The sequence below is a fragment of the Gorilla gorilla genome, chromosome 7 (assembly GCF_029281585.2).
Source record: "Gorilla gorilla gorilla isolate KB3781 chromosome 7, NHGRI_mGorGor1-v2.1_pri, whole genome shotgun sequence".
In the NCBI taxonomy this organism is placed as follows: domain Eukaryota; kingdom Metazoa; phylum Chordata; class Mammalia; order Primates; family Hominidae; genus Gorilla; species Gorilla gorilla.
Window position 1 is genome coordinate 150,708,160 of NC_073231.2, and position 14,725 is coordinate 150,722,884.

Genomic DNA, 14,725 nt, shown 5'->3' on the forward strand with positions numbered 1-14,725 from the left:
AATACTTTGGGAAGCCGAATTTAAGGAAATAGTGAAAAAGGTGTCCTTTAAATCCAGTACAGGGAAGTGTGTGGTAGAAGAGGGACTATGGGAGAGTGGAGTATGTGGGATGAGAGTGGAGTGTTGGATGAATTGGTATTACCACCTGGTTAACAACTCAGAGATCCTGGACCAAGTGGTAGGATCTTGAGAATATTAGCTTGTAAAAGTTTACAGATAATAGGTTTGAGGCCCCTGAGGCTGCCTGGGTTAAGGGATATTGAGACTGATGATGGAAAATGGAGTGGTTTTGGAGGGTTATGTTAACTGGGATGTGATGTGTGGCTATTGTGGGTTTAAAAACGTTCCAAATTTCAGAATTAACAGAAGGTAACAGGGTGGATAATGAGGATGAGGGGGAGAGGGAAGCATCTGGTGGCAGAATAAAATAAAAGGAGCGGAATTGCAGGAGGCAGCTTGTATGGAGGCCTGGGATTTACTTAGTATGTCCCGCCCCAAGATAGGGGCAGGGCACCAAGGGATAACCAGGAAAGAGTGGGTGAATGGGGTGTTGAATAGGTTGCATAATAGAGGACCAGTCTGTTTGTGCCTAGAGGGGATTCCATCAACTCCCACAATACAGATAGAGGAACTGAGGAGGGGTCCAGAATATTCTAATAAAACTGAGTAACTAGTCCCTGTATCCAATAGGAAAGACATGGGCTTACCAGAGACTGACCCTGGGTTCCGAGGTGGTGATGGCAGTTGGGGTGGTAGGCCCCTGGCCCCATCAGTCTTCAGTTAGAGGTGGTGAAGCGGGATGAAGAGTTTTGCTGAGCACAGTCCCACTTCCAGTGTTCCTTGATGCCACAGATGGGGCAAAGTTTTGAGAGTAGGCCTTTGCCCAGTGACTCTGTTGGCTGCACTTAAAACAGGCTTCTGGTGGAGTTTGCTGCAAGGTTGAGGATTTCTGTACATGTTGGGAACCCTGTTGAATGGCAGCTGCCAGCATCTGGCATTTAGCCTGGTCTCTTTTTAGCTTTTGGACCTTTAGTTTTTCCTCTCTATTGTTAAAGACCTTAAAGGCCACTTTGATTAAGTCTCTTTGGGGGGTTTGAGGGCTATTCTCCAGTTTTTTAAGTTTCATTAGAATGTCTGGGGCTGACTGGAAAATGAAGTGTAAATGGAGGTAGATTCTTCCCTTCTTGGCATTAGGGTTCAACGTGGCATATTTAGTTATGGCCTTTGAAAAGCAGGAGAAGAAAAGAGCAGGAACAGCTTTATTTATTTATTTTTGAGATGGAGTTTCACTCTTGTTGCCCAGGCTGGAGTGCAATGGCGTGATCTCGACTCACCACAACCTCTGCCTCCTGAGTTCAAGTGATTCTCCTGCCTTAGCCTCCCGAGTAGCTGAGACTCGGACTGGCTCTCCTTGCTCCTCAAGCTTGCAGACAGCCTATTGTGGGACCTTATGATTGTGTAAGTTAATACTTATTCCCCTTTATACAGGCATGCACCACCACGCCTAATTTTTTTTTTTTTTTTTTTAAGTACAGACGGAGTTTCTCCATGTTGGTCAGGCTGGTCTCGAACTCCTGACCTCAGGTGATCTGCCTGCCTTGGCCTCCCAAAGTGCTGGGATTACAGGTGTGAGCCACCATGCCTGGCCAGGAATGGCTTTATTTATGCCAGCTAGGAGGCATATCATATGGCCTTATTTCTATCTGTCTGCAGAAGTTGCCTGATAATCCCAACTGGGGTCAGTTCTGGGGACAGTTAGGGTCCATATTGGGTTATGGGCAGCATCTTGTCTATGGGAGGGTGTCTACATGGGCCTGGGCAGCTATCCAGATGCATTCCCTGTCCTCAGGGGTGAGGGTGCAGGAGAGGATGACATATATGACATGCCAGGTAAGGTCATAAAATTGAGTGACATACAGAAATTCCTTGAGGAAGGAGGTGGGATCCATGCAAAACGAGCTGAATCTCTCTTTTTTTTTTTTTTTTTTTTTTTGAGACACAGTCTCGCTCTGTCACCCAGGCTGGAGTACAGCGGCGTGATCTTGGCTCACTGCAAGCTCCACCTCCTGGGTTCACACCATTCTCCTGCCTCAGCCTCCCAAGTAGCTGGGACTACAGGCATCTGCCACCACGCCCAGCTAATTTTTTGTATTTTTAGTAGAGACGGGGTTTCACTGTGTTAGCCAGGATGGTCTCAATATCCTGACCTCATTATCCGCCTGCCTCAGCCTCCCAAATTGCTGGGATTACAGGTGTGAGCCACCACGCCTGGCCACTGAGTCTCTTTTTTAAGCTGAGAGAGGTCGACTAGGCAAAAGGGAATATGAACTCAGATTATGCCTTTAGTCCCTGTGACCTCCTGGAAAGGGAGAACTTAGGAGGACCTTTGGCTGTGTGCCTGGTTTTTGGTGGAAGGGGGCTGGGCACGTGCCTATTTTGTTGGCTAGGTTGAAATTAGAGGAGAAAGGTTTGTCTGGAGGAGGAGGCGTTTTTGTGGGTTTTTTGTTGAGGAAGAAGATTTGAAAAGGTGAACGGGATTGGCAGAGAGAGAGTGAGCCAGGAGCACAGATAAGCAAAGCACCTCAGATCATTTACGATTGCATTGGAGGAAGTCTTTTAGATTATGTCAGATGTGGAAATTGAATGTTTTGGTTTTTGGCTATTGACTATTATTGTCTAGTTTACATTGGGGCTGGGCAACATTATAGAGGAAAGTAAGGTGTTCAGTTTTTTGTTTTTGTTTTTTTTTTGAGACAGAGTCTCACTCTGTCACCCAGACTGGAATGCAGTGGAACGATCTTGGCTCACTGCAACCTCTGCCTCCCCGGTTCAAGCAATTCTCCTGCCTCAGCCTCCTGGGTAGCTGGGATTACAGGCACCTGCCACCACACCCGGCTAATTTTTGTATTTTTAGTAGAGACAGGGTTTCACCATATTGGCCAGGCTGGTCTCGAACTCCTGACCTTGTGATCTGCCCACCTTGGCCTCCCAAAGTGCTGAGATTACAGGCATGAACTACCACACTTGGCCAGCAAGGCGTTCAGTTTTAATGGAGTCTGCCAAGCCCTGGGCTTGGAGGTTCTGGATGGAAACATCCAAGAGTGGTGTCTTGAAGTTTTGAGGAGTGTTGCCCCATACTGCTGGCCAGAGGGTGAGAAATTTAGAGGATGGAAGTACCCCAGAGGGAAGTGAATACCCCGGAGGGGAGTGAGTACCCTGATTCCTCCTGGGAGAAGGGACCTAGGAGAGCCAGGGCATCCCTACAGCTCTTTGCAGTCCCTCAGAGGCTGCAGTGGCCAAAGTGGTGAGCATTCTGATGGCGTCCCCTGAGAGGGTAGGCCACGGTCACCTGGTGACCAGGGAGACCTCTCACCTGGTACTGGAATTTTCTGGTGAACCCCCAGAAATATGAGAGGAATCTGGAAAGGAAAAAAAGGGAGACTCACCCACTAATTGGAGACGGGTGTTGGATGTGATGTCCAGCAATGGGATTGATACTTGCTGGAGCTGCCTGGAAAGGGGAAGGAAGGAAAAAGAGGACGGAGAGTTTGATCAGGATCTGGAAGTCAGCCCAGGGCCAGAGAAGAAGAGAGAATAAAGGAACAGAGCTGGGAATAGGGAGTCCATTCAGGATCTGGAAGCAGGCCTGGGTCTGGTTTTTGCTGCTTGCTGCTTTCCAGGTTGCTAGAAAACATTTACCCATTTAGAACCCAATCCCTATCCTGGGTTTTGGCACTAAAATGTTAGGTTTTGAAGGGAGGGCAAGGGCTAAAGAAACACACACACACACACACACACACACACACACACACACACACAGAGAGAGAGGAGAGAGAGGGGGGAGAGAGAGAGAGAGAGATTGTTGCTCAACAGCAACAACACAGGTATATTGCAAAAACCTGTGGAGATGGGGGATGAGCTTAATTCCAGAGCCCATAGCTGCTTATAGGCTGGGGAAATTTATAGGTGTGATGGTTAATACTGGAGAAATGTGAAAAGGCCAGACTGGCCTACCCTCCCAGCCTACATCTTTCTCCCATGCCGGATGCTTCCTGCCCTCCAACATCTGACTCCAAGTTCTTCAGTTTTGAGACTTGGACTGGCTCTCCTTGCTCCTCAAGCTTGCAGACAGCCTATTGTGGGACCTCGTGATTGTGTAATTTAATACTTCCCTTTTTATATATATTCCATTAGTTCTGTCCCTCTAGAGAACTCTGATTAATACAGATTTTTGTACCAGGAGTGGTTCTGGAGGAAGAGGATATTAAGGATGGAGTTCTGTCATTGGTTTTTGGGTTTCTGGATTTGGCTGGTTAATATGATTAGACCCCAAAATGTTAAGGACTCTACTTCTAATAGTATGGAGAACACTGATAGTCCTTGGCATAAACTGTTTAGAGAGTTATGCAAAATAAATGCATTTGACACTCCTGATTCACCATTCATGAGAGGCAAGGAGTTTAGCGACCCTATACATAATATCTTTGACTATATGTGGAGAACCAAGGAACATGATGAAGCTGGTTGGTTGCTCCTAAGTTCAGTGGACAAAGTGATGAAAGAAAATGATGGCTGGGCTGGGCACAGTGGCTCACGCCTGTAATCCCAGCACTGTGGGAGGCCGAGGCAGGCAGATCATGAGGTCAGGAGATCGAGACCATCCTGGCTAACACAGTGAAACCCTGTCTCTACTAACAATACAAAAAATTAGCCAGGCGTGGTGGCAGGCGCCTGTAGTCCCAGCTACTCGGAAGGCTGAGGCAGGAGACTGGCATGAACCCAGGAGGTGGAGCTTGCAGTGAGCTGAGTTCGCACCACTGCACTCCAGCCTGGGTGACAGAGCGAGACTCTGCCTCAAAAAAAAAAAAAACAAAAAAAACAAAAAAGAAAGAAAACGATGGCTGGGCATGATGGCTCATGCCTGTAATTCCAGCACTTTGGTAGTGTGGGCGGCAAGCCACCCAGGTGCCGAGGCAAGAGACCAAGGGCACGAGCTGTTCCAGTATAATAAAATATATAAAACAACAAGTTATACTAGATCTAGATCACAGACATGATTATATATGAATATCATTAATCATTAGTTTGTAGCAATTACTCTTTATTCCAATTTTATAATAATCCTCGCTCTATAATCATAACCTAGGAAAAACCAGGCCATACAGATATAGGAGCTGAGGGGACATAGTGAGGAGTGACCAGAAGACATGAGTGCGAGCCTTCTGTTATGCCCAGACAGGGCCACCAGAGGGCTCCTTGGTCTAGCGGTAACGCCAGCATCTGGGAAGATGCCTGTTGCCAAGTGGACCATGGTCTAGCGGTAGCGTCAGTACCAAGGAAAAATACCTGCTACTTAGCAGACTGGGAAAGGGAGTGTCCCTTTCCCTGGGGGAATTTAGAGAAGACTCTACTCCTCCACCTCTTGTGGAGGGCCTGACATCAGTCAGGCCCGCCCGCAGTTATCCAGGGGCCTAACCGTCTCCCTGTGATGCTGTGTTTCAGTGGTCACGCTCCTAGTCTGCTTTCGTGTTCCATCCTGTACACCTGGCTCTGCCTTTTAGATAGCAGTAGCAAATTAGTTAAAGTACTAAAAGTCTCTGATATGCAGAAATAATGGTGTAAGTTGTCTCTCTCTCTCTCCCTCTCTCTCTCTCTCTGCCTAGGCTGCCAGGCAGGGAAGGGCCACCTGTTCAGTGGACACATGACCCACATGACCTTACCTATTACTGGAGATGGCTCACTCTCCTTACCCTGCCCCTTTGTCTTGTATCCAATAAATATCAGTGCAGCCTGGCATTTGGGACCACTACCGGTCTCTGCGTCTTGGTGGTAGTGGTCCCCTGGGCCCAGGAGTCTTTTCTTTTCTCTTTGTCTTGTGTCTTTATTTCTACGCTCTCTCATCTCCGCACATGGGGAGAAAAACCCACCGACCCTGTGGGGCTGGTCCCTACAGGTAGGCCAAGGTGGGTGGATCACCTGAGGTCAGGAGGCGGAGGTCAGGTAATTAATGGAGTTTTAGCTCAGGTCCAACTTACAGCGGGTCCAGTGGGTCCCCAGACTCATCCTGTGGTCATTTTCCAAGTGCCAGGATGCATAATTGGCATAGACATACTTAGCAACTGGCAGAACCCCCACATTGGCTCCTTGACTGGTAAAGGCTATTATGGTTGGAAACGCCAAATGGAAGCCATTAGAGCTGGCTGTACCTAGAAAAGTAGTAAATCAAAAACAATATTGAATCCCTGGAGGGAACGTGGAGATTAGTGCTACTATCAAGGACTTGAAGGACGCAGGGGTGGTGATTCCCACCACCTCCCTGTTCAACTCTCCCATTTGGCCTGTGCAGAAGACAGATGGATCTTGGAGGATGACAGTGGATTATGATGAGCTTAACTAAGTGGTGACTCCAATTGCAGCTGCCGTACCAAATGTGGTTTCATTGCTGGAGCAAATCAACACATCTCCTGGTGTTGGGAACAGGCCCCCCAAAATCTGGCCATAAACTGGCCCCAAAACTGGCCATAAACAAAATCTCTGTAGCACTGTGACATTTTCATGATGGCCATAACGCCCACGCTGGAAGGTTGCAGGTTTACAGGAATGAGGGCAAGGAACACCTGGCCCACCCAGGGCGGAAAACCGCTTAAAGGCATTCTTAAACCACAAGCAATAGCATGAGCGATCTGTGCCTTAAGGACATGCTCCTGCTGCAGTTAACTAGCCCAACCTATTCCTTTAACTTGGCCCATCCCTTCATTTCTCATAAGGGATACTTTTAGTTAATTTAATAACTATAGAAACAATGCTAATGACTGGCTTGCTGTTAATAAATACGTGGGTAAATCTCTGTTTGGGGCTCTCAGCTCTGAAGGCTGTGAGACCCCTGATTTTCCACCTCACACCTCTATATTTCTGTGTGTATATCTTTAATTCCTCTAGTGCTGCTGGGTTAGGGTCTCCCTGACTGAACTGGTCTCGGCAAGTGGCGTCCATCGTGGGGGCTCGAATCCAGGTTGAAGGGTCACTGGAGTGACGGAGAATGTGGAACTAAGCTGGAGGACACCCAAGTACTCTTAAAGCCATCCCCGTGGTAAGTAAGAAGGGGAGCTCGGAAGCATCAGGGTAACAATGGGACAAATGTGGGGTCTGGTGCGTTCTCCCTTGGAACTTTTTCACACTGATGATGAGGAGGAAGGAAAGTAAAACGAAGTAACAGAAGAGGTTACAGAGCAGGTTTATTTGCCAGCTAAAGCTCAAGCGGCAAAGGAGGGAGAGGTTCATCCCTACCCTTCTGCACCCCCTCCTTATTATTTTGAAGAAAAAGACCCTCCAGATCTTTCTTTTCCAGAGGACATTGGGTGAAAAGTAGTTGCCCCAGTGACTGTTTGAGCAATGCCTTGAGCAACTGCTCTTAGTTCTATTCAGGCAGGAATTCAGCAAGCTAGATGAGAGGGCGATTTAGAGGCTTGGCAATTCCCTGTTAGAATACACCCCCCAGATCAACAGGGAAATATTATAGTTACATTTGAGCCTTTTCCTTTTAAATTATTTAAAGAATTTAAACAAGCTGTTAATCAGTATGGACCAGGTTCCCCTTTTGTAATGGGACTGTTAAAGAATGTTGCTGTTTCCAGTTGGATGATTCCTACTGACTGGGATGCTCTTACTCGAGCTTGTCTAACTCCTGCTCAGTTCTTACAATTTAAAACTTGGTGGGCAGATGAAGCTTCCATTCAGGCTGCTTGCAATGCCCAGGCCCAAATTAATATAACTGCAGACTAACTTTTGGGGGTTCGCGGCTGGGCTGGTTTAGATGCACAAGTGGTCATGCAGGATGATGCCATAGAACAACTTAGAGGAGTGTGCATTAGAGCTTGGGAAAAAATCACTTCATGTGGAGAACAATACCCTTCCTTTAGTGCAGTAAAACAGGGACCAAAAAAACCATACATGGATTTTATAGCTCGGTTACAGGAGTCTCTTAAAAAGGTAACTGCAGATTCGACGGCTCAGGATATAGTGTTGCACTTATTAGCTTTCGACAGTGCTAATCCCGACTGCCTGACAGCTCTGCGACCTATCAGAGGGAAAGCACATTTAGTTGATTATACCAAGGCCTGTGATGGTATCGGAGGCAATCTGCATAAGGCTACTCTGCTAGCACAGGCAATGGCAGGACTAAGAGTGGGCAAAGGAAATATTCTATTTCCTGGAGCTTGTTTTAACTGTGGGAAGCATGGTCATACTAAAAAAGAATGTAGAAAAAATCAGCGAGTTAGGCCGCCAGATAGGGGAAAAAAGAAAACTGCTGAGCCTGAAATATGTCCAAAATGTAAAAAAGGAAAACACTGGGCTAGTAAGTGTCACTCTAAGTTTGATAAAGATGGGAACCCGATTTTGGGAAACGCCACGAGGGGCCCATCCCAGGCCCCATTCTAAACTGGAGCATTTCCAGCTCAGGCCATTCCCTCACCCCTGTACAATGTCTGTCCTCTGCCACAGCCAGTAGTGCCACAGTGGATTTATGCTGCACAAAAGCTGTGAGCCTTCTCCCTGGGGAACCCCCACAAAAGGTCCCAACAGGAGTCTGTGGACCCTTGCCAGCAGGGATGATAGGATTATTTCTAGGCAGGTCTAGCTTAAATTTAAAAGGCGTACAAATACATACAGGAGTCATTGATTCAGATTACAATGGGGAAATTCAAATTGTTATATCTACTTCTGTTCCCTGGAAAGCAGAGCCAGGAGAGTGCATAGCACAGCTCCTGATTGTGCCATATGTGGGAATGGGAAAAAGTGAAGTTAAATGAACAGGAGGATTTGGAAGCACAAATAAACAAGGCAAAGCAGCTTATCGGGTAAAGCAAGTTACTGATAAACGTCCTACCTGTGAAATAACTATTCAGGGAAAGAAATTTAAAGGTTTGGTAGATACAGGAGTGGACATTTCAATCATTTCTGTATGCAGTGGCCGTCCACATGGCCAATTCAACCCGCTCAATTTAACATAGTTGGAATTGGTAAAGCCCCTGAAGTATATCAAAGTAGTTATATTTTGCATTGTTTAGGGCCTGATGGACAACCTGGGACTATTCAACCAATTATAACTTCTGTACCTATAAACTTATGGGGGAGGGATTTATTACAACAATGGGGAGCACAGGTTCTAATTCCAGAACAATTATATAGCCCTCAAAGTCAACATATGATGCATAAAATAGGGTATGTCCCTGGTATGGGACTAGAAAAAAAAATTGCAAGATTTGAAAGAAGTGCTTCAAATGGAAAGGCAAAGTTCCTGCCAAAGATTAGGATATTATTTTGATGGTGGCCATTGTTAAGCCTCCAGAACCTATACCTTTAAAATGGTTAACAGATAAGCCAATTTGGATAGAACAATGGTTGCTAAGTAAAGAGAAACTGGAGGCTTTAGAGAAATTAGTTACTGAACAATTAGAAAATGGGCACATAGCTCCAACATTTTCCCTTGGAATTCTCCAGTTTTCATAATTAAGAAAAAAATCAAGTAAATGGAGAATGTTAACTGACTTAAGAGTCATCAATTCAGTTATACAACCTATGGGAGCACTACAGCCAGGATTACCTCCTTCTGCTGTAATTCCAAAAAATTGGCCTTTAATAGTCACAGATTTAAAAGACTGTTTCTTTACTATCCCTTTAGCTGAGCAAGACTGTGAACGGTTTGCATTTACAATTACTGCAGTAAACAACCTGAAGCCTGCTAAGCATTTTCATTGTTTTACAGATGGGTCTAGTAATGGTAAAGCTTCCTATTCTGGCTCAAAAAGTAAAGTTTCCCAGTCACCCTACACTTCAGCTCAAAAAGTGGAGCTTGTAGCTGTAATTGAGGTATTGACTGCTTTTAATATGCTTATTAATGTGATTTCTGATTCTTCATATGTGGTTCATTCCACACAGTTAATTAAAAATGTTCAGTTATCATTTCATACAGATAAACAACTGATGACAAAAACAAAAAAGGGGGAGAAATAGGGATTATGGGACAGCCCATACACAATTGAATCTAGCATTATTAACTTTAAATTTTTTGAGCCTGCCCAAGGGCCAGATGTTATCAGCAGCTGAACAGCATCTACAGAAACCAGCTGCAAAGACAGAAGCAGAACAATTGGTTTGGTGGAGAGACCTGATAAAAAAAAGTTGGGAAATAGGTAAAATAATAACTTGGAGTAGAGGTTATGCTTGTGTTTCTCCAGGCCAAAATCAACAGCCAATTTGGATACCATCAAGACACCTGAAACCTTATCATGAGCCAGATGCTGAGGAAGAGATTCTGGGAGGATCCTGAGGACCCCCCAGTTGCAGTCATGTCAAGACTGATGCTGAGGAGGACCCCAACTGTCACGAGCAACACCCGTCGAACACAGCCACCCACCTGGGGACAGATCAAGAAGCTGTCACAGATGGCAGAAGAAAACCTGAGGAAAGCAGGACAGCCAGTCACAATGAGTAATTTAATGGTAGCTATGACAGCGATGATTGCCGTGAGTATTCCTTCAACAAGGGCTGACACAGAATAATTATACTTATTGGGCATATTTATCAATCTTCGCTGGCAATAATTCCTGGATGTAATCACTCTATGATGCAGTTACACATGCTTTCTGATCTCAGTATTTACATTATAAATCTGCTCCTATAATTCAGGCATATCGCCCTTAAAAACCTATTCATAAACAAAATAGAACCTGGCCAGAAATAATGAATGTACTTGTTTAGGAAGACTGCACTGCAGAACAGGCAGAGGTGCTGCACAGCAATTCCTATGGAATCATTATTGATTGGTCCCCTAAGGGGATGTTTAGCTTGAATTGCACCTCTCAGTCTGTGTGCCACGGTCACACTATGTTCAGCTGATCTGAACAAAACGGTCAGATGGTAGAAATGATAAGAAGTATGGCAAAAGTTCCTATTATCTGGAACCATGGCAGTATAGTGGCACCTCAACCTCAAATGATATGGCCCGCTGCAGGAGCTAAACACAAGGATTTGTGGAAACTATTAATAGTTCTTAATAAGATCAAAATTTGTGAAAGAATAAAAAAGCATCTAGAAAGACACTCTACAAGCTTGTCTTTGGATATTGCAAAATTAAAAGAACAAATATTTGAAGCATCCCAGGCACACCTGACCTTAATGCCAGGAACTGGAGTGCTTAAAGGAGCTGCAGACAGATTAGCAGCTGGTAACCCATTAAAATGGATAAAAACACTTGGAAGCTCTGTGATTTCAATGATGATTGTACTTTTAATCTGTGTTGTTTGTCTTTGTATAGTCTGCAGATGTGGATCCTGACTCCTGCAAGAAGTAGCTCACTGTGACAAAGCCGCCTTTGCTTTTATCAATTTGCAAATCAAAGAAGGGGGAACATGTTGGGAAGAGGCCCCTTCCAAAATCTGGCCATAAACTGGCCCCAAAACTGTCCATAAACAAAGTCTCTGCAGCACTGTGACATGTTCATGATGGCCATAATGCCCATGCTGGAAGGTTGTGGGTTTACTGGAATGAGGGCAAGGAACACCTGGCCCACCCAGGGCAGAAAACTGCTTAAAGGCGTTCTTAAACCACAAACAACAGCATGCTTTAAGTACATGCTCCTGCTGCAGATAACTAGCCCAACCCATCCCTTTACTGTGGCCCATCCCTTCGTTTCCCATAAGGGATACTTTTAGTTAATCTAATATCTATAGAAACAATGCTAATGACTGGCTTGTTGTTAATAAATACATGGGTAAATCTCTGTTTGGGGCTTTCAGCTCTGAAGGCTGTGAGACCCCTGATTTCCCACTTTACACCTCTATATTTCTGTGTGTGTGTCTTTAATTCCTCTAGCGCTGCTGGGTTAGGGTCTCCCTGACTGAGCTGGTCTCAGCATCCTGGTACTTGGTATGCAACCATTGACTTGGCAAGTGTCTTTTTCTCCATTCCTGTCCATAAGACCCACCAGAAGCAATTTGTCTTCAGCTGGCCAGGCCAGAAATATACTTTTACTGTCTTGCCTCAGGAGTATATTGACTCTCCATCTTTGCATCATAATCTTATTGGAGAGCTTGATTGCTTTTTGCTTCTACAACATATCACACTGGTCCATTATATTGATGACATTATGCTGACTGGATCCAGTGAGCAAGAAGTAGCAAACACACTGGACCTACTTGTGAGACATTTGCATGCCAGAGGATGCAAAATAAATCCGACTAAAATTCAGGGAACTTCTACCTCAGTAAAATTTCTAGAGGTCTAGTGGTGTGGGGCCTGTTCAGATATTCCTTCTAAGGGGAAGGATAAGTTGCTGCATTTGGCCCCTCCTACAACCAAGAAAGAAGCATAACGCCTAGTGGGGTTATTTGGATTTTGGAGGCAACACATCCCTCATTTGAGTGTGTTACCCCAGGCCATTTATCGAGTGACCCAAAAGGCTGCCAGTTTTGAATGGGATCCAGAACAGGAGAAGGCTCTGCAACAAATCTAGACTGCTGTGCACACTCTGCTCTGCCACTTGGGCCACATGACCCAGCAGATCCAATGGTGCTTGAGAGGTCAGTGGCAGACAGGGATGCTGTTTGGAGCCTTTGGCAGGCCCCCATAGGTGAATCACAGTGGAGGCCTCTAGGATTTTGGAGCAAGGCCCTGCCACCTTCTGCAGATAGCTACTCTCCTTTTGAGAGACAGCTCTTGGCCTGTTACTGGGCTTTGGTGGAAACTGAATGTTTCAAGTCACCATGCTACCTGAACTGACTATCATGAACTGGGTGCTTTCTGACCCATCTAGCCATAAAGTGGGTCATGCACAGCAGCATTCCATCATCAAATGGAAGTGATATATACATGATCGGGCTTGAGCAGGCCCTGAAGGCACAAGAAAGTTAGATGAGGAAGTGGCCCAAATACCCAATGGTCTCCCCTCCTGCCACCCTGCCTTCTCTCCCTCAGCCTGCATGATGGCCTTGTGGGGAGTTCTCTATGACCAGTTGACAGAGGAAGAGAAAACTAGGGCCTGGTTCACAGATGGTTCTGCAGGATACGCAGGCACCACTTGAAAGTGGACAGCTGCAGCATTACAGCCTCTTTCTAAGACATCTTTGAAAGACAGTGGTGAAGGGAGATCTTCCCAGTGGGCAGAACTTCGAGCAGTGCACCTGGTTGTGCACTTTGCATGGAAGGAGAAATGGACAGATCTGTGATTATGTACTGATTCATGGGCTGTAGCCAATAGTTTGGCGGGATGGTCAGGGACTTGGAAGAAGCATGATTGGAAAATTGGTGACAAACAAATTTGGGGCAGAGGTATGTGGGTGGACCTCTCTGAGTGGTCAAAAACTGTGAAGATATTTGTGTCTCATGTGAGTGCTCACCAATGGGTGACCTCAGCAGAGGAGGATTTTAATAATCAAGTGGATAGGATGACCCATTCTGTGGACACCACTCAGCCTCTTTCCCTCGCCACCCCTGTTATTGCCCAATGGGCCCATGAACAAAGTGGCCATGGTGGCAGGGATGGAGGTTACTCATGGGTTCAGCAACATGGACTTCCACTCACCAAAGCTGATCTGGCTGTGGCCACTGCTGAGTGCCCAATTTGCCAGCAACGGAGACCAATGCTGAGCTCTCGATATGGCACCATTCCTTGGGGTGATCAGTCACCTACCTGGTGGTAGGTTGATTATACTGGACCTCTTCCATCATGGGAAGGGCAGAGGTTTGTCCTCACTGGAATAGACATTTACTCCGGATATGGGTTAGCCTATCCTGCAGGCAATGCTTCTGTCAAGACTACCATCTGTGGACCTATGGAATGCCTTATCATCCACCATTATGGTATTCGACACAGCATTGCCTCTGACCAAGGCACTCACTTTATGGCTAAAGAGGTGTAGTAGTGGGCTCATGCTCATGGAATTCACTGGTTTTACCATGTTCACCATCACCCTGAAGCAGGTGGATTGCTAGAATGGTGGAATGGCCTTTTGAAGTCACAATTACAATGCCAACTAGGTGACACTACTTTGCAAGGCTGGGGCAAAGTTCTCCACATGGCTGTGTATGCTCTGATTCAGCATCCGATATGTGGTACTGCTTCTCCCAAAGCCAGGATTCATGGGTCCAGGAACCAAAGGGTGGAAGTGGAAGTGGCACCACTCACCATCACCCCTACTGATCCACTAGCAAAATTTTTGCTTTGTGTTCCCATGACATTATGTTCTGCTGGCCTAGAGGTCTTAGTTCCAGAGGGAGGAACGCTGCCACCAGGAGACACAACAACAATCCCATTAAACTGGAGGTTAAGATTGCCACCTGGACAATTTGGGCTCTCCTACCTTTAAGTCAACAAGCTAAGAAGGGAGTTACAGTGTTGGCTGGGGTGACTGACCCAGACCATCAAGATGAAATGAGTCTACTACTCCACAATGGAGGTACGGAAGAGTATGAGTGGAATACAGGCGATCCATTAGAGCATCTCTTAGTATTACCATGCCCTGTGATTAAAGTCAATGGGAATCTATAACAGCCCATTCCAGGCAGGACTACAAATGGCCCAGACCCTTCAGGAATGAAGGTTTGGGTCACTCCACCAGGAAAAAAACCATTACCTGCTGAGGTGCTTGCTGAAGGCAAAGAGAATACAGAATGGGTAGTAGAAGAAGGCAGTCATCAATACCAGCTACGACCACGTAACCAGCTG

General features: G+C 45.9%; 1 protein-coding gene across 1 annotated transcript in view; it reads right to left on the bottom strand.

Annotated features, from left to right (window-relative positions):
- The window catches only part of COMMD5 (COMM domain containing 5), a 35,920-nt gene that overhangs the window by 14,532 nt on the left and 6,663 nt on the right, over window positions 1–14,725 (bottom strand). Inside the window, exon 3 of the mRNA XM_004047723.5 lies at window positions 3,447–3,511. The gene's annotated coding sequence lies outside the window, so the exon portion shown is untranslated. The remainder of the gene's footprint in view (window positions 1–3,446; window positions 3,512–14,725) is intronic.